Source organism: Hibiscus syriacus, unplaced genomic scaffold (genome assembly GCF_006381635.1).
Source record: "Hibiscus syriacus cultivar Baekdansim isolate YM2019G1 unplaced genomic scaffold, ASM638163v2 tig00110450_pilon, whole genome shotgun sequence".
NCBI lineage: Eukaryota > Viridiplantae > Streptophyta > Magnoliopsida > Malvales > Malvaceae > Hibiscus > Hibiscus syriacus.
This window is the reverse complement of record NW_024062743.1, coordinates 4,395,756-4,422,781: the sequence shown is the minus strand read 5'-3', so window position 1 is coordinate 4,422,781 and position 27,026 is coordinate 4,395,756.

Genomic DNA, 27,026 nt, shown 5'->3' with positions numbered 1-27,026 from the left:
CTTTTGGAGAAATTGTAACATTGGATCACACTTATCAACCAATTGATAAATAAATCTAGAAATGTAATTCAACGTTCCCATGAACCCTTGAACTTCTTTTTGTGTACGAGGAGGTGGAAAATTCTGAATTAATTTTACTTTGTCTGGATCAATTTCAATTTCTCTTCGCCTAACCAGGAAGCCTAGGAGCTTCCCTGAAGTTACTCCGAAAGTTCACTTTACAGGATTAATTTTTAACTGATATTTACTCAACCTTTGGAATAAGTTTCTCAAATTTTCCATATGATCTTCCTCAGTATGGAATTTAGCAATCATATCATGCACACACACTTCAATCTCTTTGTGTGTCATGTCATGATAAAGAGTCACCATAGCCCTCTGATACATTTCCCTTGTATTTTCAACCTGAATGACATCCCCTTATAGAAAAATATGCCCACATAGTCAAGAACGTCATTTTCTCCATATCTTCCGTATTCATCAATATCTGGTTATACCCTATGAAATCATCCATGAAAGAGAACCATGAATATCGTAAGGTGTTGTTGAAAACATTTTGATGTTTTGATATAAAAAAGAAAGCTTTAATGAATTTTAAGATTTTATATTGAATTTTAATTTATATATTCAATTAAATTATTCAAATATTACTCCAAGATTTCAAATGTCAATTTAAATCCTTACTTAAGTGTAAAATTGTGTTTCATACTTCAAATGTTTTTGAAGCAATTTTTACAAAGTATTTCAAACCTTAATCGAGCCAAAAATAAGTTTTAAATAAGGAGGTATCGATACCTAAGTCATAGGTACCGATACCCTTATGTTGATTTTGGCTCCGAGAAAAACAAAATGCCAAACGGGTACCGATACCCCCATAGGTACCGATACCCTTGTGTTAATTTTTGATCCGAGAAAAACAGAATGCCCAATGGGTACCGATACCCCCTAGAGGTATCGATACCCTTAGTCATTTAACGGTCGAAATATTTGAATTTTACACTGTAGGTACCGATACCCATTGAGGGTGTACCGATACCTCACGCTCCCAATAGCCTTTTTCAATAGGGTTTTCACACTACAACGGCTCTAACATCACCCAAATGATTCCCAACGGCTAGAATCAAACCCAGGTGTATTTAAACAAGTTGTAAAGCCATTGATCAACAAGAATTGATAGAATTAAAGATAAAGCCTTAAACATCAAGTTTGAGCAATTCAAGCCTATTTTTCATTCAATATTAATTTTACTTTCAAGAACACCATTTCTACTCAATTATATTCATTCTTGAGTGTTCTTTCTTTGTTCTATAATTGTAAAAAAATCTTGCCTTGTGAGGTTTTTCTGTAAGTTTGCAAAATTTGTAATCTTCTCTCTGGGAGAGAGTGTTCTCAAGAATTTGGGGTATAATTCTTGAGGGAGTTGTAAGGTTACTCTTTGTCCTCAAAAGAAAGAACAAATTAGTGAATTTGTTGGAAAATCCTTAGTGTGGATAGCTATGGTAGTTGACATATACTTTAGTTGAGAAAGTCGAACCACTCTAAATCGCTGTGCAAATATTTTCTGCAAAAATTCCACCAAAATTTTAATTGCCAATTCACCCGTCTTGGTTATTTCGTTGATCGATTAACTCAACAATTAGTATCAGAGCTACACTCATTTGAAGATTTAACCACCTCTTGAGTCAATTTGGGAAGAGTTATATCAATATTCAAGTCATAAATGGCCTCCACTTCAAACAACGCTTTCGGTCTTGATTCAATGCCCGTCAATAAGCCTCATTTCTTCAATAGAGCTAATTATGCTTATTGGAAGAATATAATGAGATATTTCATTCAAGAAAGTGACATGGTAGCATGGAATATTGTGGAAGACGGATACACCATACCATCCACGCATTCAAGATTGTGGAGTGAAGAAGAGACAAGAATATTCCAGCTCAACTCAAAGGCTATCTATATTATTTTTTGTGCTCTTGGACCAGATGAATACGGAAGAGTTTCATCTTGTAAAACCGCCAAGGAAATATGGGATAAACTACAAGTCTCTCATGAAGGCACAGACGAGGTAAAAGAATCTAAAATTAGTCTTCTACTTGCATAGAATTGCTTGCCTTAGCATATACATTTACAAGCAATCAAGTTTTTGGTGCCGTTGCTGGGGATTGACAACTGATAAAATTTTTATTCTCCATAACAAGTTTTCCTTATCACCTTATATTTTTCTAGTCTAACGTATTTTATTTCCCTTTATAGGTTTTTATTATTGTATGACCCTGAGATCTGTTGGTAAACCATTGGAACCATTCGACCTTGAAGTTAAACAATCGTTCAGACAGAGGTGACGTGACCAACGAACCAGAGAATATTTAAATCAACTACAATTACAAGACAACAACAAGAGATCACAATGATCCCGATGTAGCAATTAATCTTCAAGTTGAAAGACCAAGAGCTATATGAGATCATTTGAACCAAATTCTTGATTATCTCAATCCAGGCATCGTGGCACCTAAAATAAAAGCAACTCATTTTGAGCTGAAACAGGTGATGTTTAATATGCTAAATTCTATTGGCCAATTTGGTGGTTCACCTAATGAGGATGCTAGATAGCATATTCGTGCTTTTATTGAAGTATGTGACTCGTTTCAATAATAAGGAGTGTATAAAGATGTGCATAAACTAAAACTTTTCCCTAATTCCCTACACGATAGAGCGAGAGCTTGGCTTAGTGGAGTTCCTTCAGGCTCAATAGAGTTATGGGCAAATTTATGCAAGAGTTTCCTACTTCGATATAATCCGTCCAATATGAATACACAGCTTCGCAATGACATTACAAGTTTTCACCAAGGGAAAGATGAATCAATGTTCGAATGTTGGGATAGGTATAAAAGTCTACTTTGTAAATGTGTTAACCATGGGTTTCATGACTAGACTCAAGTAGTGATGTTTTACAACAGAGTTAATGCACCCACTCGAATGATGTTAGATGCCTTAGTAAACGGCACCTTACTTGACAAATCACCCGAGGAAGCCTTTGATATCCTTGACAGGATAGCAATTAATGATTATCAATTCCCAAATATAAGATTCGGAACCGATAGAAAAAAATCCGGAACCGGCAAAAACACTCTTGGGTTATCGACAAGGAAGGTCAAGGAACATAAAGAATCGTGGTGGTGGAACGACAAAGTCCAAACTAAGGTGAAGACAAAGCAAACTTTCTTCCAGGAGTTTTTACAATGCAATGATGACGAAGAAAGATCGAGAGCTAAACAAAGATACAAGGAGGTAAAGCGGGAAGCCAAGAAAATAGTGGCTAAAGCAAAGAATAAGGCATACGAGGAAATGTACAAGAGATTACACACTAAGGAAGGACAAAACAGCATCTTCAGGCTTGCAAAATCTAGGGAAAATAAGAAAAAGGATCTAGGTAGCATTAGGTTTGTTAAGGACAATAATGATGTTCTTTTAATGAAAGATCATGATATTAAGAGGGTTTGGGGTAGTTACTTCTTTGGCTTATTTAATGACGGTGCATCTCCTTGTAGAGATAGTACCGTTGATGGGTTAGCCGACCATCATCCTGCGGCCAATGGATGCCCTGCAAGTAGGATTGGGTTTGAGAAAGTCAAAATAGCTATTAGAAAGATGGGGAGGGACAAAGCTGTAGGTCCAGATCAAATTCATATCACTGTGTGGTTGGCCCTAGGAGAAGAGGGAGTAAATTGGCTGACCAACATATTTAATATTATTTTATTGACTGCCAAGATGCCAGAGGAGTGGAGAGAGTCTACGGTGATACCAATCTATAAGAATAAAGGAGATCCCCAACGTTGTGGCAACTACAGAGATATTAAACTACTCAGCCATACCATGAAGCTATGGGAAAGGGTGATAGAGGCTAGGTTGAGACAAGTTACTAGGGTTTCGAAAAACCAATTTGGCTTTATGCCAGGCAGGTCTACTACGGAGACGATTCATCTACTTCGACGCCTTATGGAGAAATATAGGGAAAAAATAAAGATCTTCATATGGCGTTCATTGACCTTGAGAAGGCGTATGATAGCGTTCCCCGTGATACGATCTGGAAGACCTTGGAAACGAGACGGATCCCAACTGCTTATATCAGGGTGATTCATGATATGTACTGTAGATCTACTACTTACGTCAGGACTACAGTTGGCGACACCGAGGCATTCTCGGTGGAAATCAAACTCCACCAAGGGTCAGCTCTTAGCCCTTACATCTTCGCCTTGATTATGGACGACGTCTATTGTGCGACACCAGACAGTGTTCCAAGGTGTATGCTTTTCGCTGACGACATTGTCCTAGTTGCCGAAACAAAAACGGAGCTGAATATATGACTATCTGCCTGAAAGACTGCTTTGGAAGTAAAAGGTATGAGGATCAATATTGAAAAGACAGAGTATTTATGTTCAAACTTCAGTGAAAATAAAAACAATGAAGATGTAGAAGTATGCATAGAGGGACACGTTATCCCCTCAAAAGAATGTTTCAAGTACCTAGGGTCTATGATACATAAAGATGGAGGTGTAGATGATGACGTTACACATCATATAAAGGCGGGATGGCTAAATTGGAGGGTTGCTACTAGAGTTTTGTGTGACAAGAGGGTGCCTCTAAAACTTAAGGAAAAATTTTATAGAATGGCAATAAGACTAGCGTTGTTGTATGGATCAGAATATTGGGCAATCAAGAAGGATCACGTAAGGAGGATGGAGGCCGCAGAAATGAGAATGCTACGATGGGTATGTGGTAGAACTCTGTGGGACATGACACCAAACTCTACTATTAGGATGTCCTTAGGGGTGGTGTATGTATCCGAAAAATTAAGGGAGGGAAGACTAGGGTGGTTTGGGCATGCCCTTAGGTGACAACCGTCGGATGCGGTCAGGAGGGTATAGTCGATTACAGTCGACGGTGCCAGAAGGAGAGGAATACCAAGGCAGAAGTGGGAAGACTGCTTAAGAGCTGATTTGAAGGATTTAGCCATTACCGAGGACATGACCTCTGATAGGAAAGTATGGAGACTTAAGACCAGGGTAGTTGAGTAGTGCGGGTCACAGACATAGGGTATAACATCTTTGTCTTCTTTTTAATGCCTTTGTAATAATTTCCATGACTTATACTTTATATACGTTTCTGTCATTAGAATTTATAAAGGCTTAGAACTAGTGTAACAGAGTAGTGTTGCCTTAGTTTAGGTTTTTAACCCATTAGACTTTATTCCTTCTCGTAGCTTGCTATCGTTGACTATTGTGTATGCTTCTCTTCAGGTTCCCTCTTTTTAAATTTAGTCGGGTCTTACGTTTATGTCTATATGCAGATATTTTAATGCAGGGATTTATTTACAGGGATTACTTCCCATTACAGACGTGCATATGAAGATTGTTCAACTATGCATATATTTATTTATTTATACATGCATTGCATTTTACCTTTATCTTTAATTTGTTGAATTCCGGAGGTCTTCCACGGAAGCTGCTCTCAACCCTGGCGTTGGGGGAAGCCTACTACCCTACCTCCCCTTACCCCATTACACATGGGAATAGGGTTTTATTATTGTTGTTGTTGATTCAGTAGTTGCTCAGCTTTCTTCCTTAACTAATATGTTGAAAAAATTGCAACGTCCTAATGAGGTAAGAGAAGTCAAGGTGACCAATAATGAATGCATATTTTGTCACCGCAACCATCATGAGAGTGAATTTCCAGAAAACCATGAGTCTACCAATTTTGTGGGCAATTAGAACTAGAGCAATAATAACCCCCTATTCAAACACATACAATCCTGGTTGGAGATAACATCCGAACTTTTCATTGAGTAATCAAGGGAATAGTAACAATCAAGTTGCAAATTACATACCACAACAGAATAATTCAGACCATCAACATTTTCAGAATCAACATGATTAGCTGCCCTGGCGAAACAATAAAGGTACAACTTCTTCCTCTAATACTAATTCCCACACTAACTCTTTGGGCGACGTTTGGTTGGATGGAATCCCTTGGAATTGGGGGAAATTGGAATCCAATTCCACCACTTTCCCATGTTTGGTTCAAGTTTTCCAAGTGAATTGGAATCCCTCATGGCTTCAACTTTCCATCAAATGAGGGAAAGTGAATTCCATCCAATTTCCTTGTTGGAGGGAATTGAAATTTGACCATACTACCCTCATCAATCTTTCGGTAACTTATTCATATATTGAATAAAAATAGTTTTTTTATTTCGGGTCGGGTTGGGTGAAACTTTATTTTGGTCGGGTCGGGTCGGTTTTTTTAAGTGTGATATTCGGGTCGAGTTCGGTTTAGGGTGAAAAATACCCAACCCGAAAATATATATAATTTTACCTTATACATTTAGGAATAAATACAATAATACCCCTATATATTTTTTTTCAATTAAGTCACTGTTTTTATTGAATAAAAATAATTTTTTATTATTTCGGGTCGGGTCGGGTCGAATTTCTAATTCATATATTCGGGTCGGGTCAGGTGAAACTTTATTTTGTTCGGGTCGGGTTTTTTAAGTGTGATATTCGGGTCGAGTCGGGTCGGGTTTTTTTAAGTGTGATATTCAGGTCGGGTCGGGTTATTTTAAGTGTGATATTCGGGTCGGGTCAGGTCGGGTTCGAGTTTGGGTTTAGGGTGAAAAAACCGAGCCGACCCAAAACAAATATATAATTTTACCTTATATATTTAGGAATAATTACAATAATACCCCTCTATATACTCTCATAAATATTAGTGCCAATGCCATCTTTACCCGAGGACTACCCTGAGGAAGAAGTCTCACCTCTTTCGCCTCCCATCTATCTTCTAATTGCAGTAAGAAAGGGCACTAGAAGCTGCACTCAACATCCCATTTCTCGGTTTGTATCCTATGGGAACTTGTCTAAATCCTACAATGCCTTTATTTCTAATATTGACTATGTAGAAACTACAAATAACATAGAAGAGGCTCTTAAGTCAACCAAATGGAAGCAAGCCGTGTTGGAAGAAATAAATGCTTTTGAAGACAATGGAACGTGGGAAATATCTAAACTACCTACTGGGAAGAAGACCATGGGTTGTAAGTGGATTTTCACTACGAAATTTAAACCAGATGAGAGCATTGATCGATATAAAGCTAGACTTGTGGCTAGGGTTTTCACTCAAACATATGGGTTGGACTACGAGGAAACATTTGCACCAGTGGCCAAACTAAATACTATTCGAGTGCTCTTCTCAATTGTTGTCAACTTAGATTGGCCTTTAATCCAATTGGATGTAAAGAATGCTTTTCTCAATGGAGAATTAATCAAATAAGTCTACATGGATTTTCCGCCCGGATTCGAAGGAAGCAAGGGCCAAGTATGAAAGCTGAAGAAGTCTTTGTATGGACTAAAGCAATCCCCCAGGGCTTGGTTTAATCATTTTGCTAAAGCCATGATGAGTAGACATTATATTCAAGGTCAAGTTGATCACACCTTATTCTACAAACACTCGGATAATGGTAAGTGTTGTATTCTCATTGTACACGTAGATGACATAATATTGACAAGAGATGATTCTATTGAAATTGAAAGACTAAAAGAATTATTAAGTCTTGAGTTTCAACTTAAAGACTTTGGGAATCTTAGATATTTTCTTGGAATGGAGATAGCAAGGTCAAAGGCAGGTATTTCAATCACTCAAAGAAAGTATGTTCTTGACCTACTTTATGAAGTCGGACAGTTAGGTTGCAAACCAGCCTAGACTACCATGGAACCCAACTTTAAATTAGGAATTGATAAGGATGGAGAAGAAGTAGATAGGGGGAGATATCAACGATTAGTGGGAAAACTTATCTTTCTCACACTCGTCCAGGCATAGCTTTTGGAGTAAGTGTTATTAGTCAATTTATGCATGCTCCTAGGGAGAAACATTTGGAAGCTGCCTACAGGATATTGAGATACTTAAAAGGGACTCCTGGTAAGGGGTTGCATTTCAAGAAAAATGTAAATTGAAGCATAGAAGTCTACACTGATGCAGACTTGGCAGGTGCTGTTAATGAAAGGCGCTCCACAAGTGGTTTCTGCAACTGTGTTTGGGGTAATCTCGAGACATGGAGGAGTAAAAAGCAATCGGTTGTGGCACGCAGCAATGCTGAAGCTGAGTATCGAGCTCTGTCCCAAGGTATATGTGAAGGAATGTGGCTACAATGACTAATGGGAGAACTAAAATTATCCTATACAACACCTATTATACTGAACTGTGACAACTAGGCAGCAGTTAGTATAGCTCACAACCCTGTATACCATTACCGCACCAAGCAGGTGGAAATCGATTGCCACTTTATAATTTTTATAATTTAAGAGTATAATTTTAGGATAGTATTTCTTTTCCTTCTTGGAAGCCATTGGGATTGAAGTTCCGATTTCTTTCAATTGGCATATTAGAAAGACTAACAGAAGAATATTAAAGTTTGGACCGTTTGCAAATTTTTCCTTTGCATTTGTGAAGATTAATATGAGTCACCTTGCTGCATGGTTTATCTTTTGTAATCTGCTCACTGGGCTGTAGGTTGTTTCCTCTTTTTGGTACCCTTCTGAGTGAACTTGCTATGATTGCGTCAAGTTTGTGTTTATTTTATTGGTCAACTTGAGTCATCTCCATTTCAATTTATTATAGTTAAAGTTAGCTATAGTTTAATGTTAGTGACTCAGAATTTTTTTTGCATTTATCATTCTTAGTTTGTTGGGTGAAATGACTCCTAAACTAAGAAATCCAATAAATATCATGAAGATAGCCGCTAGTGGTTCGTAATTCCAACAAAAATATGAGCTTACTCGTGAAATTACACAATCCTTGGATCACGCGGATAATTTTTTTAAGTTGTTTTATGTATTTGTTGGTTAAGAATATCTATTTTATCTTTGAGGATCTTCCTATGTTGGATATTTACGTGTGTGAACAGAGTAATTTGTGTGAACAGAATATTCCTTGTAAATTAGGACAAATTACAGAAAATAAGGGATTGCATTCCCAATTAGTGGATGCTGACTTTTAGGGATTTGACTGTTGATTTTATAACTTTCCTAGATTAGGCTTCTGCTGTAAACTATAAATAGATTCTAACTTTGTCAATAAAAATCAAAAAATTACAGAGAAATCTTCTCTGCACATAACACCATTTTACATGGTATCAGCTTAAGCCTTTTTTTAACCGATCCTTATTTTTTCCCCCTTTCTTTGCCAACCCTTATCATCAATCCTTCAACATATTGACAACCACCGATTTTGAAAATATCTCTGCACCGGTTGCTCAAGCTTCCTCAACAACAAAGCAGCGAAGAGACAAGCCATGGTGTGATTATTACAAAAAGATGGGTCACACTCGAGACCAATGTTGGAAGCTCCGTGGATAGCCAGCAGATTGGAAGCCTTCTCAATCCAAAGGGCAGAGGGAATCACAATCACACTTGGTAAAAACTGCAAGGTCAAGCAGTTTCACCAAACAATAGATGGAAGATCTTCAAAAGATGTTTGGCTTTGGCCACAAGAAAGCTCCTAATCTAGCATGCAATCTTCTTTTTGTTAGCAAATTCTCTCGGGATCTTAAATATGTTACTAAGTTTGGTTCTAAATCTTGTGAATTGCAGGCAATGGACTCGGGGAAGGTGATTGGCAATGCTAGGCTGTATGGTGGGCTCTATATTCTTCATGGTCAACACCAATTCCAACAACTCTTCAACATCCATTTCTTCTTATACCTCTGATACATCTTGTGATGTTATGCTTTTGCACCTTCGATTAGGCCATCCTAATTTCTATTTCCTTGAAAATTTGTTCCCCAGCTTATTTGTTCATAAAAAGCCAAAGCAGTTTCATTGTGAAAGTTGTCAACTTACCAAACATACAAAGAGTTCCTATTTACCTGTTTCTAATAAACCTTCACAACCTTTTTCTCTTGTCCACAATGATAGTTGAGCCCCTTCTATAGTGAAGAACGTTGATGGCATCCAATGTTTCATATCTTTTATTGATAACCACACTAGAACCACCTGGACCTATTTGATGAAAGATAAGCCTGATGCTGAAAATATCTTTAGAAGGTTTCATACTATGGTCGAAACTCAATTCAAAAACAAAATTCAGATACTACAGTCCAATAATAGGGGAGAGTATTTCACTAAAACCTTGGGAACCTATCTTAGAGATAAAGGTATTTTTCACATCACTTCTTGTGTTGACACACCACAACATATTGGGATAACAGAGAGAAAAAATGACATTTATTAGAGGTAACTAGATCCTCATTATTTTCATATAATGTTCCTAACTATTTTTTGGGTGAGGCTTTGTTAATAGCTACCTACCTCATCAATTGAATGCCCAACAAAATATTAGCCTTCAAAACACCTAGGTCGGTCTTTCTTGAGAGCTTTCCTTTCTTCAAACCAATGTCCTCGAGTCTGCCCTTGAAAATCTTTGGTTGCACCGCCTTTGTTCATAACAATAGTCCTTCATGGTCTAATCTAGATCCTAGGGCCATAAAATGCATTTTTGTGGGTTATTTTTCACTAAAGAAGGGCTACAGTGTCTCTTCATTCACTAAAAGAATCTACATTTCCATGGACATTACCTTTCTTGAACATGTACCTTTTTCCCCAAAACTGGAATTCAGGGGGAGATATTAATAGAATTCCGGCAACCATTATCTGAACCACAACAAACGTCGTTACAACACTTGCTCGAACTACAGCAGACTCCCTTATCCATATCAGCAGAATCCTATAACATAATACCTCTAAACCCTTACCAGCAGCAGAAACAGAAACCTCCATGGCCTCCAAAATCATCTCAGAAAATATTACTTCAACAACGCCTAAAACTCCTCATACCGAAGGAAAGGAGCTGCATGGTTATAAAATAAGACAGAAAAAAATGTTCCAAAGACTATTATACAACCTATCCCTTGATAAGAGCTATCACCAAGTCCAATTGCTTCTGCAAATGAAGAATGTATCGGAGGTAATTTTCACACTTTGAATATTGATTTTTTTTTATAAATAGCGAGACCTCATTAAAAAAACCCTTCATAACCATTATTGTACAAAAGTACATCAATGGACATTGGAATGAGGAAAAAAGTGTGTTAAATTTCATTCCATAAAATAATACATTACACACAACAGCCGACTATTACAACCACCTCCCCACATTCAAAACTCACCTCTGAAACTCCCCTGTCCAGTAAAAACTACCCTATCCTTGCCTTAGCCAAGCTATCAACCTCACAATTCACAAACCTTTTAACCAATCTAAGGATGACACTATTCTTAATAACAGCATTAGCTATATCCTTTACAAGAAATGAAAACAATGAAGGACACAATTCTGGATTCTTAATCCAATTAACTGCATTCGCTGAATCAGACTCAACAATTAGCTTGCCCTTTCCACGCCACTCTAAAGCCTCAAACAAAGCTAATCCAGCTTGGATGGCCTTCAATTCTGCTAAAACTGGGGGGCCATACAATGCACAAACCTATTGCAAAGAGAAAAGGTGTAAGACAATGCACAAACCATCCTATACAAAGGTTTGTAGTATATAGAAAACTAATGCCTTTGAATACTGATGATTTACCTATTGCAAAGAGAATAGGTGTACGACAATGCACAAACCATTCTATACAAAGGTTTGTAGCATTTGTAAAACTAATGCCTTCATTTAGAGCTTTTACAGGTAATATTGATGAAGTAAAAGTTCCAACAACAATAAAGGAGGCACTTGATGATCCCAAGTGGAGAAAAGAAGTGGAATAAGAGGTTGAAGCCCTTGAAAAGAATGGAACCTGGTTTGTTACTAAACTGCCACAAAGGCAGAAGAATTTAGGCTGCAAATAGATATTCACTGTCAAGTATAATTCGGACGGTAGCATTGAAATGTATAAAGCAAGGCTTGTGGCTAAAGGGTTTACACAAACCTATGGAATTGATTACAATGAAACATTTGCTCCAGTTGTCAAACTCAACACAGTGAGGGTTCTTTTAAGTCTTGTTGTTAATGAGGATTGGGGTCTACACCAATTAGATATACAAAAATGTCTTTCTAAACGACAACCTAAAAGAAGAAGTTTACATGAAGATTCCTCCAAGTATGAAAGGACAGTTGAAAAAGGATTAAATGTGAAAACTAGAAAAGTCTCTTTATGGGCTAAAATAATCACCAAGGGCTTAGTTTGAAAGGTTTACTACAGTTGTTCTGAAGAATAGGTTCAAGCAATGTCAAGCAGAACATACACTATTTATTAAGGTAACAACAAACTACAAACAAGTATCTTAATTGTGTATGTAGATGATATCATTATAATTGGAGATGTTTATGAAATTAAAGAGTTAAAATGACTGCTAAGCATATGTAGACCCCAGATTTTGTCCTCATCCCAGCATTACACCAAGCTTTCACTAATGCATGTTTCTTGCCAACTCACAAGGATAAAAATGCATGTTAGATCTGATCTAAAGCATGGTCACACCAAGTTGCTATTTTTTTATGTAAAGCTATGTAAAATAAGGGCTATAAATAGCCGAATGAAAATGTAAGAAAAGGAGGAGGTTCTTATCATTTTTTTTCAGAAATAATAAGCAATTTTACATGTATATTTGTTGTGCTATTTTTGTGGGTATTTGAAATACAAGTTTTTTTTTTATTTCGAAAATAAGCAAAAAAATAAAAAAAATAAATAATATTTTTATGCATGTTAAAAATTATTAGAAGAGGAAGAAGAGAGTAAGGATTTTACCTAGATAATGTAGTTTTATTTTCCACAGTGGCCGGAGTAAGGAGCAGAATAGTCAAGGTGTATTTGGGGTAATTTTCGAGTGTTTTTCTTGATTTTTTATCTTCAAAATCATTCCTAAGGGGTAGATATAGGCTAGATAAAGGTTTTGGAAAATTTTGGGACTATTTGGGAATTTCCGGCCACCATACACGGCAGCCGGTACGGTGGCCGACGGATCCGGCTGCTGAGCAAGGCTGGCCGGCCGAAGAATACTTGAGAGAGCTCAAGCTCTCTCCCCCTCTCTCTAAATTTTTTAAGTGTTTGGGTTCAAATGAAAGAAAAAAAATGAAATGTTAGTATATATATGGAAATTTAGTGTTAAAATCGCGTCTTAAATCCCTCTATTTTTACCCGTGTTTTGTATTTTGGTCCCTAAAAGGATCATAATTGATATCATACATTTCTATCATATATGCTTTAATTATTTGGTAAAATCACTATTTAAATCCTTATAACTTAGCTACGTATGAATTTTAATTTCTTACGTTTCGATCTATATTTATTTTTATTTAGTTACCATCTTTTATTTTATTGCACTTTAATCTACATAATTAGATTTTATTACAATTTAGGCCCATGTATTTATTTTAAATTGATTGTTGAGGATCTTATTTGTTCATATTTATTTATTAGGTCATTCTACTTTAATCTTTTAATTTGCTGTTTGTGCTATTTTAGTACTTTTTTTCTTTTGCTATTTAATCTATTAAGTTTATGTTTTTCTCTTGCAGCTCATTCCTATAATTAATTCGATCCGTGAATTTTAATTATTTCTAATTTTTTTATTTTTTTTATAAATTCTCTTTCACTCCCTTTTATTTATTTATTTATTTACCTTTTTTATATTTTATCTTTTAATACTAATTCTTTGTCTTTGTTGGTTTTATTTTTTTACTTTATTTTTATTTTTTAGGGATAATTTTAATTAATCAAAAGGTAAATAAATATGATCGAATTTTTAAATTTTAATTTTAATTTTTACAATTAAGACAACCGATAAATTAAATGGTACCGAAAGGGCAGTTCGAGGGTGCTAATTCTTCTTTGACTGTAACCGACTCCCGAATCCAATATATTTCTGGTAAAATACAGATCAGGTAAGATGGTATACGATCAACCAATTTTTTTACGAAAAATAAATGATCGGTGGCGACTCCAATATTTTATTTCAAGTCGAAGCCGAAATTTGGGCCCACCCGAAAGGCGATTGCGATAGCTTGGCGACTCCACTGGGGACAGGTAAGTGAGTCAGGCCTAAATTAATTTTCGGTTGTCTTTTTCAGCGAAAATGGTAAATTTTAATTTTAATTTATTTATTCGATTCTAATTATTTACCTTTGATTATTTTTTTCAAGTAAATAGTTATACTGACTTTTTTTCAATGATTTCAGATTTTTTGAAAAAAGTTTTCATCTTTGGCTCTATACCCGAGCTCCGAACCCTTTTTAAGTGGGGGTAAAAGCAACGTATTCGTGAGAATTTATTCTCCGCATAGGCCTAGCAAGTAACCTTCGGGATTCATATACCTTATGTCTTCGTGTGAATTTATTCACCGTATAGGCATAAGGGAATGTGTCCACTCAAGTTTAACTTAGTCCATACAAGCCTGTGATGGGTTTAGAACTAAGGGACTGGTAAGCCCAAGGGGGCACCGGCAAGGAGAACTCGAGTACTTTTTTTAGAACCTAAACCGGGAGACTATAGAGAATTAGAGCGTACCCCAAAACCTCATTCCAAACCCTAGGCTACTTTTTTTCCTGCTTTACTTTCTGTTCAAAGCATGCGAACTAGACAAATATACGGTTAGGATTTGTTTGAAATTAACATACGAGATAGAGATTATGTCCGGGTAGGAATAATAAGCATGTGGGGTATGACTTTTATTTTCATGATTGTTTTGATTATTATCTTTACCTCACTAAATCTTTTCATTTTTGTTCTCTTTTATTTTATTTATTTTCATCACTTGCATCATTTAAAAGAGGTGTTGATCCACAAAAACGTGTTCGTTAAATGTAAATAATTTGCATTAATGGACTAAGGGGTTGTAATACAAGAGATGAAAATGCAGAGGACAGTCTACAAGGCAACTATGTGCCACATTCAATCCAGAAGACGTGATGCCCACAATTGAAAAGTATATCACTCTGCTACATTATAAAGGACTCAGAATGAAACGGGTCTACATCAAGCACAATGAAAGTCTATATTTGAATAACTGACTGGCAGAAGTTACAGGGGCAAGATGAAGGTTATTGATATTGGGAGTAATTTCAAAGACAACAAGGGCAAAATGATAGCTGAAATTGGAGACCATTGATGACGAATTCAAGAAACAGACAAATGAACTTCACATAAGTCCTATCAATTGAGGGCTCCAATGACATATTCGTTGGGAATAGGTTCAAAAAAAGACAAATGCTAGAGATGTAGTCATTCGAGACTTCTTGGACCAGTACAAAAAGCAACTCAACATTTGCACGGTTCATCCAGAGAAGCCGGAGTGGTTCGACAGATTATTCAACCGGTGACAGAAGAATGAAGAAGACTAGTCATCATGTCAGAAGTTGTCAGGATATTTTTGACTCTTAAAAGATAAAGTATTTTTGTCCCCAATAAGGATTGTTTATAATAACAATCATGTTTTCAGATCAATGCCTCGAGCATTTCATGCATTTTTGCATCTACATTTCATTTTTAAGCATTTTCAATTCGACAGGGAGTTATTGAAACATCAGAGTCAGTTTTCAACTCCACCGAACGAAAAGTGTGTCTTTTAATCTTTACCCTATCCCCATTACACGATTATGGGCAAAGAGGGGTAGCTGTCAACACACCTTTTCGTCTGGGTACAACAATCTCAACAACCCTAATTTAGTGGGATTCAAAAAACAAACATAGCGTTAGAGTTTTACTAGGATTCAAACTCCTAAAAATAGGATAGAGTTTTACTAGGATTCAAACTCCTAAAAATAGAATAGAGTTATACTATGATTCAAACTCCTAAAAATAGGATCCATAAACATTATAAATAGCCATTGTAACTCACTATTGTAACACACGATTTACATACAAAATACAGAGGAAAGCACGAAAAAATACAAAGGCAAAGCTATTGTAAACGATTCGAAAAGGAAATAAAAGGTAGCATCTTTTATACCTTGATTCATTCATTTCTCGCATGTGCATGTTATTTTTCTTGAGATTTGGTTCGAATAACCCAAAACGTGGGTTGCGTCGATGACCAAAAAGGGGTGGGGTCTCGAAGTTTCGAACCTAGATCTAACCCCGAGGCATGTTCCTATTTTTAAATATTCAATTCTCCCCTAAATCCATTTTAATTCGGCCTATAATTTTTTATTTTTCCTTTTAATTTGAGCCCCTAACCTTTTTTCATTCAATTCAGTCCCTTCATTTTATTATTAATGTTTTTTATTTCTTATATTTTAATTCCAATAGTATATTTATTATTATATATATTTAATTATATATTTTTATTATCTATTATTTTTATTATTATATTTTTTACTTTATTTTATTATTTATTCTTTCGTCATTTTAATATATATATATATATATATATTATCACTATAATATATTTTATATATTACTATATTTTATCACTAAGTATATATACTTTTGATATTTGTATTACTATATATTTCGGTTATTTGTTATTTGATTATATTGCATATATGTATATTTTTCTTTTCTTTTTTTCATTTTCTACTTTATTTCCATTTTTATTTATTTTATATTTTCTTGATGTTCATTTTATTAATTTCTTTCTTATTCTTATTTTTAAATTGTATATAGATTTTTACTATTCTATCTATTTTTTTATTTATTATTTTCTTCATTTTTTTATCTTCATGTTGAATCCCTAATTCCTTTTTTTTCCTCTCTCAATTGTATTTGTTTTCATTTTTTTCTCTCTCTAACATATTTCTTGACTTTTGTAAGGGTACACTTTTAAAACTGTCAACGGTAAGTAATTTGGATCGTTATTTTACCTTTTATATTAGACTTATAATTTTCTTTATTTAAGACAACTGGAAATTACACACTACTGAAAGGGCAGTTCAAGGGTGCTAACCCTTCCTTGACTATAACCGACTATCGAATCCAACACATCACTGGTAAAATAATAAAAATAATAGATAATCAAATTACTTACCGCTGACATTTTAAAAGTGTACCCTGACAAAAGTCAAGAAATATGTTAGAGAGAGAAAAAATGAAAACAAATACAATTGAGAGAGAAAAAAGGAAATAGGGATTCAACATGAAGATAAAAAATGAAGAAAATAATAAACAAAAAAATAGATAAAATAGTAAAAATCTATATACAATTAACAAATAAGAATAAGAAAGAAAGTAATAAAATGAACATCAAGAAAATATAAAATAAATAAAAATGGAAATAAAGTAGAAAAGGAAAAAAGAAAAGAAAAATATACGTATATGCAATATAATCAAATAAAAAATAACCAAAATATATAGTAATACAAATATCAAAAGTATATGTACATAGTGATAAAATATAGTAATATATAAAATATATAATAGTGATTGTATATATATATATATAGATTAAAATGACGAAAGAATAAATAATAATAAAAAAAGTAAAAAAATAATAAAAATAATATATAATAAAAATATATGATTAAATATATATAATAATAAATATACTGTTGGAATTAAAATATGAAATAAAAAACATTAATAATAAAATGAAAGGACTGAATTGAATGAAAGAAAAGGTTAGGGGCTCAAATTAAAATAAAAAATAAAAAATTATAGGCCGAATTAAAATGGATTTAGGGGGAGAATTGAATATTTAAAAATAGGAACACTCCTCGGGGGTAGATCTAGGTTCGAAACCTCGAAACCCCACCCCTTTTTGGTCATCGACGCAACCCACATTTTGGGTTATTCGAACCAAATCTCAAGAAAAATAATATGCACATGCAAGAAATGAACGAATCAATGTATAAAAGATGCTACCTTTTATTTCCTTTTCGAATTGTGTACAATAGCTTTGCCTTTTTATTTTTTCGTGCTTTCCTCTATATTTTGTATGTAAATCGTGTGTTTACAATAGTGAGTTACAATGGCTATTTATAATGCTTCTGGATCCTATTTTTAGGAGTTTGAATCATAATAGAACTCTATCATATTTTTAGGAGTTTGAATCCTAGTAAAACTCTATCCTATTTTTAGGAGTTTGAATCCTAGTAAAACTCTAACGCTATGTTTATTTTCTGAATCCCACTAAATCAGGGTTGTTGAGAGTGTTGTACCCAGACAAAAAGGTGTGTTGACAGCTGCCCCTCTTTGCCCATAGTCGTGTAATGGTGATATGGAAAAGATTAAAAGACACACTTCTCTTTCGGTGGAGTTGAAAACTGACTCTGATGTTTCAATAACTCCCTGTCGAATTGAGTTGCAGATGAAGTCGAGTTCATGATATGGAATTGAAGTTGTAGTTCAGAATTTGAATCGGCACGTGGCTTCTCGTTACCCTTCGGTCTTCTTCTTGGATCGGAATTGAACTCAGAAATCTTTGTTGACAGATAGTTTTTCTTGACTTAAGCTATGTTGTTTGAAAATGGTTGCTTGTCACTAAGGCAAGGCTAACCCAGGTCTTCTTCTCGACTTGGAAACTTCGACTGCAACCGGAAAGTAGTGTGATTGATTTGTTATCGTGCTAAATGGAATCAAACTCGACAATTTTGTTGGCAGATAGCCCTTCTTTCCTTGAGCTATGCTGCAAATTTGATTTTCCTCTGAGTTTAATATAATCGAACTCGAAGGTCTTTGATGACTGATAACCCTTCTTGCCTTGAGTTATGCTGCAAATGATGTGCCTTGGAGCTGAGCGTAGTCAAACTCAAAGGTCTTTGTTGACAGATAACCCTTCTAGCCTTGAGTTATGCTGCAAATGATGTGCCCTCGAAGCTGAGTGTAATCGAACTCGAAGGCTTTGTGTTTTAAGAGAAACATTTTCAAAGTTTTTTTTTCAAGAGAAACAATTTCGAGGTTTTTTTTTGTGTTTCAAGAGAAACTGTCTCAAGAGGGGAAAATTTTGTTTCAAGGAAAAGATATTCAAAGATTTTGTTTCAAAGGAAACTGTCCCAAGAGAGACAAAATTTGTTTCAAGGGAAACTGTCTCAAGAGAGACAAGATTTTGTTTCAAGGGAAACTGTCTCAAGAGAGACAAAACTTGGAAACTGTCTCAAGAGAGACAAAACATGGAAACTATCTCAAGAGAGACAATGGTTAGCACGATTCCCTTCGTCGTGAAGTTGAAACCGTGGATGGCCACTTCATTGTGAAGTTGAGCCTTGGAATTGGATATCATTCGCAGTGAAGTTGAAATCCATTATGCTATTTCGAGGCCAATATCCTTCGTTGTGAAGTTGAAATTGACTTCGAAACTGGAAAGTTTATTGACAGACACTCCTTCTCTGAGTTGGATATCCTCCGTCGTGAAGTTGAAATCCAATATGGGGATGGATGTTGCTTGTGTGTACGATTCCCTTCGTCATTAAGTTGAAACCGTGGGTAGCCCCTTCGTCGTGAAGTTGAGTTAGGAATTGGATATCCTTCGTCGTGAAGTTGAAATCCAAGTAAGTTGTATTGTTCTGAGTCCAATATCCTCCACCGTGAAGTTAAAATTGGCTATGAAACTGGGAAATTGTTTGTTGACAACCAGTCGTCCCTTCGTTGTGAAGTTGAACTTGTGTTGTCTTGAGTCCAATATCCTTCGCTGTGAAGTTGAAATTGGCTCTGAAACTGGGAAGCCCCTTCATCATGAAGTTGAACCTCAAAATGTCACGATATCCTCCATCGTGGAGTTGAAATCGTGGATGTGTGGGTACGATATCCTCCGTCGTGGAGTTGAAATCGAGGATGGCCCCTTCGTTGTGAAGTTGAGCCTTGACTTGGATATCCTTCTTCGTGAAGTTGAAATCCAAGTATTGTATGTTGCAGGTGGACACGGTTCCCTTCGCCGTGAAATTGAAACTGTGGATGACAATTTATTGTGAAGTTTTGCTTCGAGGTAGATATCCTTCGTCGTGAAGTTGAAATCTACTCTCGAGCAAATTGTGTCACTTTGAGTCCAATATTCTTCACTGTGAAGTTGAAATTGACTCTAAATGAAATTGGAAAGTTATTTGTCGACATACAGTTTCCCCTTCGCTGTGAAGTTGAGCAACCACCATCAATTTCTGAATGTGCTTTAAATCGAGTATCTTTCATCTTGAAGTTGAAACTTGACTTTAAAGCTGCAAAAATTATACATGTGAAAAAAATGATGCTATACAATGCATGCATAATGAATTAGTTCTTTTTTTATTCATCAGACAAAATCTTATTTTTTGCTTGCTGGTTCCTGCACGTGGAGGAAAGACCTTCGGAAGATCCGATAATTCACATCAGGATATTGAATTCCTAAAGATGCCCCAATATTCGATGTTAATCTCAAAAAATGCCCCAACATTTGTTGTTAAATCTCAAAAAATGCCCTACATTTGATGTTGAATCTTTTAATATGCCCTCATTGTTCCTCATTTCTTGCTTCAACATTGATTCTAAGCATGAGCTTTGTGTTTGAGAGCCACATGTCATTTACCAAGATCCACTCTAGAGAGATTGTCTTGTTTTGAAAAAAATGTTTTTCTTTCTCATTTATTTTCAAAGTTATGAAAATATCAAAAAAGAGTTTCGAAAAATGTTTAATCAAAAGTTTTGAAAATATTGCCTCTTTCACGGTTTTACAATTAAGACAAATCATAAAACTAGTGTTCATTGTATATCAAAGAATTAATTACATTGTTAATCCTTCAATAAATTATAGATATTTGACACGTGCCAAGATCAAATCTATTTTTGGGAAATGGTTAAATAAGGAAATGATAAAAAAGTCTCAGGTTATTGTGTTTGGTCAAAGGTTTGGCATTTTTTTTTATTTGATGCTCAAAGGTTTGATGGGGTAGCTTGTATACTCCTCTATTGGAAGTGTTCTCCGATTCCCATCTTTCATGGTCACGCTCGGATTGTGCAATGCCTTATCAAGGAATTTGTGCGATCGCCTCAGTTGTCCAATTTTTGTATTCGAGCCGCCTTTTCAGGTTTTCAACTCGAATCCTCCTTTGGTTTCAAGACGTCATTCGTAATTTACGTCTTGAACCCCCTTTTGTTATTTTTCTCTATCATACATTAATTACACTTTTTTTGCAAATAAAGATTAATCATGATGGGTGGGATGAAATCTGAAGATAGTCTCTTCTGTTTAGAAATCCATGTATGATTAGAAGGGACTTTTAAGGCACGTAACGTAGGTCATGGTTTATGGTTATGAAAAAAGGGGATAAAAGGCTCAAACAAGTGTTTAAGGGAGATTGAACCAAGGATAAATTCATTTTGATGTCTTCAATCATATCTTGCTCAATTTGAATCTACTCGTATGTGTCTCTCTCTTGATGCTCTATGATCTTCAAGTGGAGTGATTTAGAAATGATTGTGCTTGAACAATCTCATAGTTTGAATCTCGATGCGTCGTTTTAATAGAGAGAATCTTTGCATATGCATCTTGTCTTCTTTTTTCTTCAATTTTCCTTTTTTTTTCTCTTTGTTCTAATTTTGTTCTTGATTAAATCTTCGCACTTGGCATTTGGTTCACTTTCGGTATCTCATCTGAATCAATGTCTTCACTCATGCGAGCATATTTTCTCCACCTTGCCCCTTAGTGTGGAGGGTGATCCTTGGTTAGGGTTGAATCAGAAGAAAAATACTATAGGATCAAAAGGGGAGACAAGGGATATATATTTTCTCATGTTGTGAAGGGGTAAAGAAAGAAAGTCGTTCATCATTTCATACATGGAAGCTTTCACAGAAGAGGTATCCCCAGGGGGATAGATTTTCAGGATTAATTTTATTCACATGAAAACAGTGTAATTAATTCATGATAGAATTATTTCGAGTGAATTCTTCTTTCTGCTTCTTGCCCCCAACATGTCTAAATGTTTAGGCTCCCTGCGAGATGCCCCAAGTTGTGTCTTAGAAGAATGCTCATGTTTAAATGAACAACTCAATGCATTGGGTTTTAATGGTATAAAAATGTCAATTTTGAGTCTAAAAAGACAATGGTGTGACTTTATTGACTCAAAGAAAGATATGGGTGTATCAAAAAAACCCAAGGCATTGAGTGATATACTCTTTAATTGTGGGCATCACGTCTTATGGATTGAATGTGGCACATAGTCGCCTTGTAGACTGTCTCTGCATTTTGATCTCTTGTATTTCAACCCCTTTTTCCATTAATGCAAATTATTTACATTTAACGAATACATTTTTGTGGATCAACATCTCTTTTAAATGATGTAAATGATGAAAATAAAATAAAAGAGAACAAAAATGAAAAGATTTAGTGAGGTAAAGATAATAATCAAAACAATCATGAAAATAAAAGTCCTACCCCACATGCTTATTATTCCTACCCGGACATGATCTCTATCCCGCATGCTAATTTCAAACAAATCCTAACCGCAATTTGTCTAGTTCCCATGCTTTGAACAGAAAGTAAAGAAGGAAATAAAGTAGCCTAGGGTTTGGAATGAGATTTTGGGGGTAGGCTCTAATTCTCCATAATCTCTCGGTTTAGGTTCTAAAAAAGGTACACGAGTTCTCCTTGTCGGTGCCCCCTTGGGCTTACCAATCCCTTAGTTCTAAACCCATCACAGGCTTGTGTGGACTAAGTTAAACTTGAGAGGACACATTCCCTTATGCCTATACGGTGAATAAATTCACACGAAGACATAAGGTATATGAATCCCGAAGGTTACTTGCTAGACCTGTACGGAGAATAAATTCTCACAAATGCGTCTCTTTTACCCTCACTTAAAAAGGCTTTGGAGCTCGGGTATAGAGCCAAAGATGAAAACTTTTTTCAAAAAATCTGAAATCATTGAAAAAACGTCAGTAAAACTATTTACTTGAAAAAAATAATCAAAGGTAAATAATTAGAATCGAATAAATAAATTAAAATTAAAATTTACCATTTCGATTAAAAAGACAACCGAAAATTAATTTAGGCCTGACTCACTTACCTGTCCCCAGCGGAGTCGCCAAGCTGTCGCAACCGCCTTTCGGGTGGGCCCGAAATTCGGCTTCGACTTGAAATAAAATATTGGAGTCGCCACCGATCATTTATTTTTCGTAAAATTTTTTTTTGATCGGATATCATCATACTTGATCTACGTTTTACCAGAAATATGTCAGATTTGGGAGTCGGTTACAGTCAAAGAAGGATTAGCACCCTCGAACTGCCCTTTCGGAACCATTTAATTTATTGGTTGTCTTAATTGTAAAAATTAAAATTAAAATTTAAAAATTCGATCATAATTATTTACCTTTTGATTAATTAAAATTATCCCTAAAAAATAAAAATAAAGTAAAAAAATAAAACCAACAAAGACAAAGAATTAGTATTAAAAGATAAAATATAAAAAAGGTAAATAAATAAATAAATAAAAGGGAGTCAAAGAGAATTTATAAAAATAAAATAAAAAAGAAATTAGAAATAATGAAAATTCATGGATCGAATTAATTCTAGGAATGTTTTGCAAGAGAAAAACAGAAACTTAATAAATTAAATAGCAAAAGAAAAAAAGTACTAAAATAACACAAACAGAAAATTAAAAGATTAAAGTAGAATTGACCTAAAAAATAAATATGAACAAATAAGATCCTCAACAATCAATTTAAAATAAATAAATGGGCCTAAATTGTAATAAAATCTAATTATGTAGATTAAAGTGCAATAAAATAAAATATGGTAACTAAATAAAAATAAATATAGATCGAAATGTAAGAAATTAAAATTCATACGTATCTAAGTTATAAGGATTTAAATAGTGATTTTACCAAATAATTAAAGCATATATGATAGAAATGTATAATATTAGTTATGATCCTTTTAGATACCAAAATAAAAACACGGGTAAAAATAGAGGGATTTAAGACGCGATTTTACCACTAAATTTCCCTATATATACTAACATTTCATTTTTTCTTTCATTTGAACCCAAACACTTAAAACATTTTAGAGAGAGGGGGAGAGAGCTCTCAAGCTCTCTCAAGTATTCTTCGGCCGGCCAACCTTGCTCAGCAGCCGGATCCGTCTGGCCACCGTACCGCCCGCCGTGTATGGTGGTCAGAAATTCCCAAATAATCCCAAAATTTTCTAAAACCTTTATCTAGCCTAGATATACCCCTTAGGAACGATTTTGAAGCTAGAAAATCAAGAAAAACACTCGAAAATTACCTCAAATACACCTTGACTATTCGACTACTCCTTACTCCGGCCACTGTGGAAAATAAAACTATATTATCTAGGTAAAATCCTTATTATCTTCTTCCTCTTCTAATAATTTTTAACATGCATAAAAACATTATTTTTTTCCGATTTTTTTGCTTATTTTCGAAATAAAAAAACTTGTATTTCAAATACCCACAAAAATAGCACAACAAATATACCTATAAAATTGCTTATTATTTCTGGAAAAAAAACGAGAAGAACCCCCTCCTTTTCTTACATTTTCATTCGGCTATTTATAGCCCTTATTTTACATAGCTTTACATAAAAAATAGCAACTTGGTGTGACCATGCTTTAGATCAGATCTCACATGCATTTTTATCCTTTTGAGTTGGCAAGAAACATGCATTAGTGGAAGCTTGGTGTAATGCTGGGATGAAGACAAAATATGGGGTCTATAGCTGCCCCTCTTTGCACATTCTTGTGTTGACAAGAATAGGGCAAAGACAAAAAAGACAACCAGTTTTTTTCTGGTCCTTTTTTTGTTTTGAGACTGGATACATTTGTTAGGGAGTAACTGTAATTGGGCTTCAGGCTGAGCCTGGAATTGGGCCTTGGTCTTCTTCTCGATTAAAGTCCTCTGCTTGAAAATTCTTCCAGAAGGTAGTTCCTCGCTGCTACCATGCGGTTGATATACCTATGAGCTAAATGAAATCGAACTCGAAGATCTTTGATGACAGATAACCCTTCTCGCCTTGAGCTATACTGTAAATTTGATATGCCTTTTAGCTGAGTGTAATCGAACTCGAAGGTCTTTGTTGACAGAAAACCCTTCTAGCCTTGAGTTATGCTGCAATTGATATGCCTTTGAGCTGAGTGTAGTCGAACTCAAAGGTCTTTTGTCGACAGATAGCCCTTATTGCCTAAAGCTATGCTGCAAATGATGTGCCTTGGAGTTGAGCGCAGTCAAACTTGAAGGTCTTTTGTCTGAAGATAACCCTTCTAGCCTTAAGTTATGCTGCAAATGATATACATTGGAGCTGAGCATAATTGAACTCGAAGGTCTTGGTTGGCAAATAATCCTTATTGATGAGGTGCCTTGGAGGTGAATGTAATCAAACTCGAAGGTCTTTGGCAGATAGTCCTTCTTGCCTTGAGCTATACTACAAATGATGTGTCTTTTAGCTGAATGTAATCGAACTCAAAGGTCTTTTATTAGTAGATAACCCTTCTAGCCTTGAGTTATTCTGTAAATGATATGCCTTAGAGCTGAGTGTAATAGAACCCGAAGGTCTTTTGTTGGAAAATAACCTTTTTTTTCCTTGAGCTATATTGCAAATGATATGCCTTAGAGCTAAGCGTAGTCAAACTCGAAGGTCTTTTGTTGACAGATAACCCTTCTAACCTTGAGTTATGCTGTAAATGATGTACCTTTGAGCTGAGTGTAATCGAGCTTGAAGGTCTTTGGCAGATAACCCTTCTCGCCTTGAGTTATGCTGCAAATGATAGTTCCTTTAAGCTGGGTGTAATCGAACTCGAAGGTCTTTGGTTGGCAGATAACCCTTCTCAACTTAAGTTATGCTGTAAATGATTTGCCTTGGAGTTGAGCGTAATTGAACTCGAAGGTCTTGGTTGGCAAATAACCCTTATTGATGATGTGCCTTGGAGCTGAATGTAATCGAACTCGAAGGTATTTGGTAGATAGCCCTTCTTGCCTTGAGCTATACTACAAATGATGTGTCTTTGAGCTGAATGTAATCGAACTCAGAGGTATTTTTTGGCATATAACCCTTCTAGCCTTGAGTTATGTTACAAATGATATGCCTTAGAGCTGAGTGTAATCGAACCCGAAGGTCTATTGTTGGCAAATAGCCTTTCTTGTCTTGAGCTATGATGCAAATGATATGTCTTCGAGCTGAGCGTAGTCGAACTCGAAGGTCTTTTATTGACAGATAACACTTGTAGCCTTGAGTTATGTTGTAAATGATGTGCTTTTGAGCTGAGTGTAATCGAGCTCGAAGGTCTTTGGCAGATAACCCTTCTTGCCTTGAGTTATGCTGCAAATGATAGTGCATTTAAGCTGGGTGTAATCTAACTCGAAGGTCTTTGGTTGGCAGATAACCCTTCTCGACTTATGTTATGCTGCAAATGATGTGCCTTTGAGATGACTGTAATCGAACTCGAAGGTCTTTTGTTGACAGATACTCCTTCTTTGAGTTAGATATCCTTCGTCAACGAAGGATATCAAATTAAAGCTCAACTTCAGAACGAAAGAACCATCCACGATTTCAACTTCATGACGAAGGATATCATGTTCACCAGCAGCAATGCAACCCTTGGATTTCAACTTCACGGCGAAGGATATCCAATTCGAGGCTCAACTTCAAAACGAATGGGTCATCCACGATTTCAACTTCACGATGAAGGATATCGTGTCCACCAGTAACACCTATCTTTAGATTGTATTTCAACTTCACGACGAAGGATATCTAACTCAAAGATGGAGTATCTATCAAAAAAAGACCTTCGAGTTCGATTACACTCACCTCAAAGGTACATCATTTGTAGCATAACTTAAGTCGAGAAGGGTTATCTATCAATCAAATACCTTCGAGTTCGATTACACCCAGCTTAAAGGAACCATCATTTGTAGCATAACTCATGGCAAGAAGGGTTATTGCCAAAGACCTTCGAGCTCGATTACACTCAGCTCAAAGGCACATCATTTACAGCATAACTCAAGCCTAGAAGGGTTATCTGTCAACAAAAGACGTTCGATTTTGACTACGCTCAGCTCAAAGGCATATCATTTGCAACATAGCTCAAGGCAAGAAAGGTTATTTGCCAACAAAAGACCTTCGGGCTCGATTAC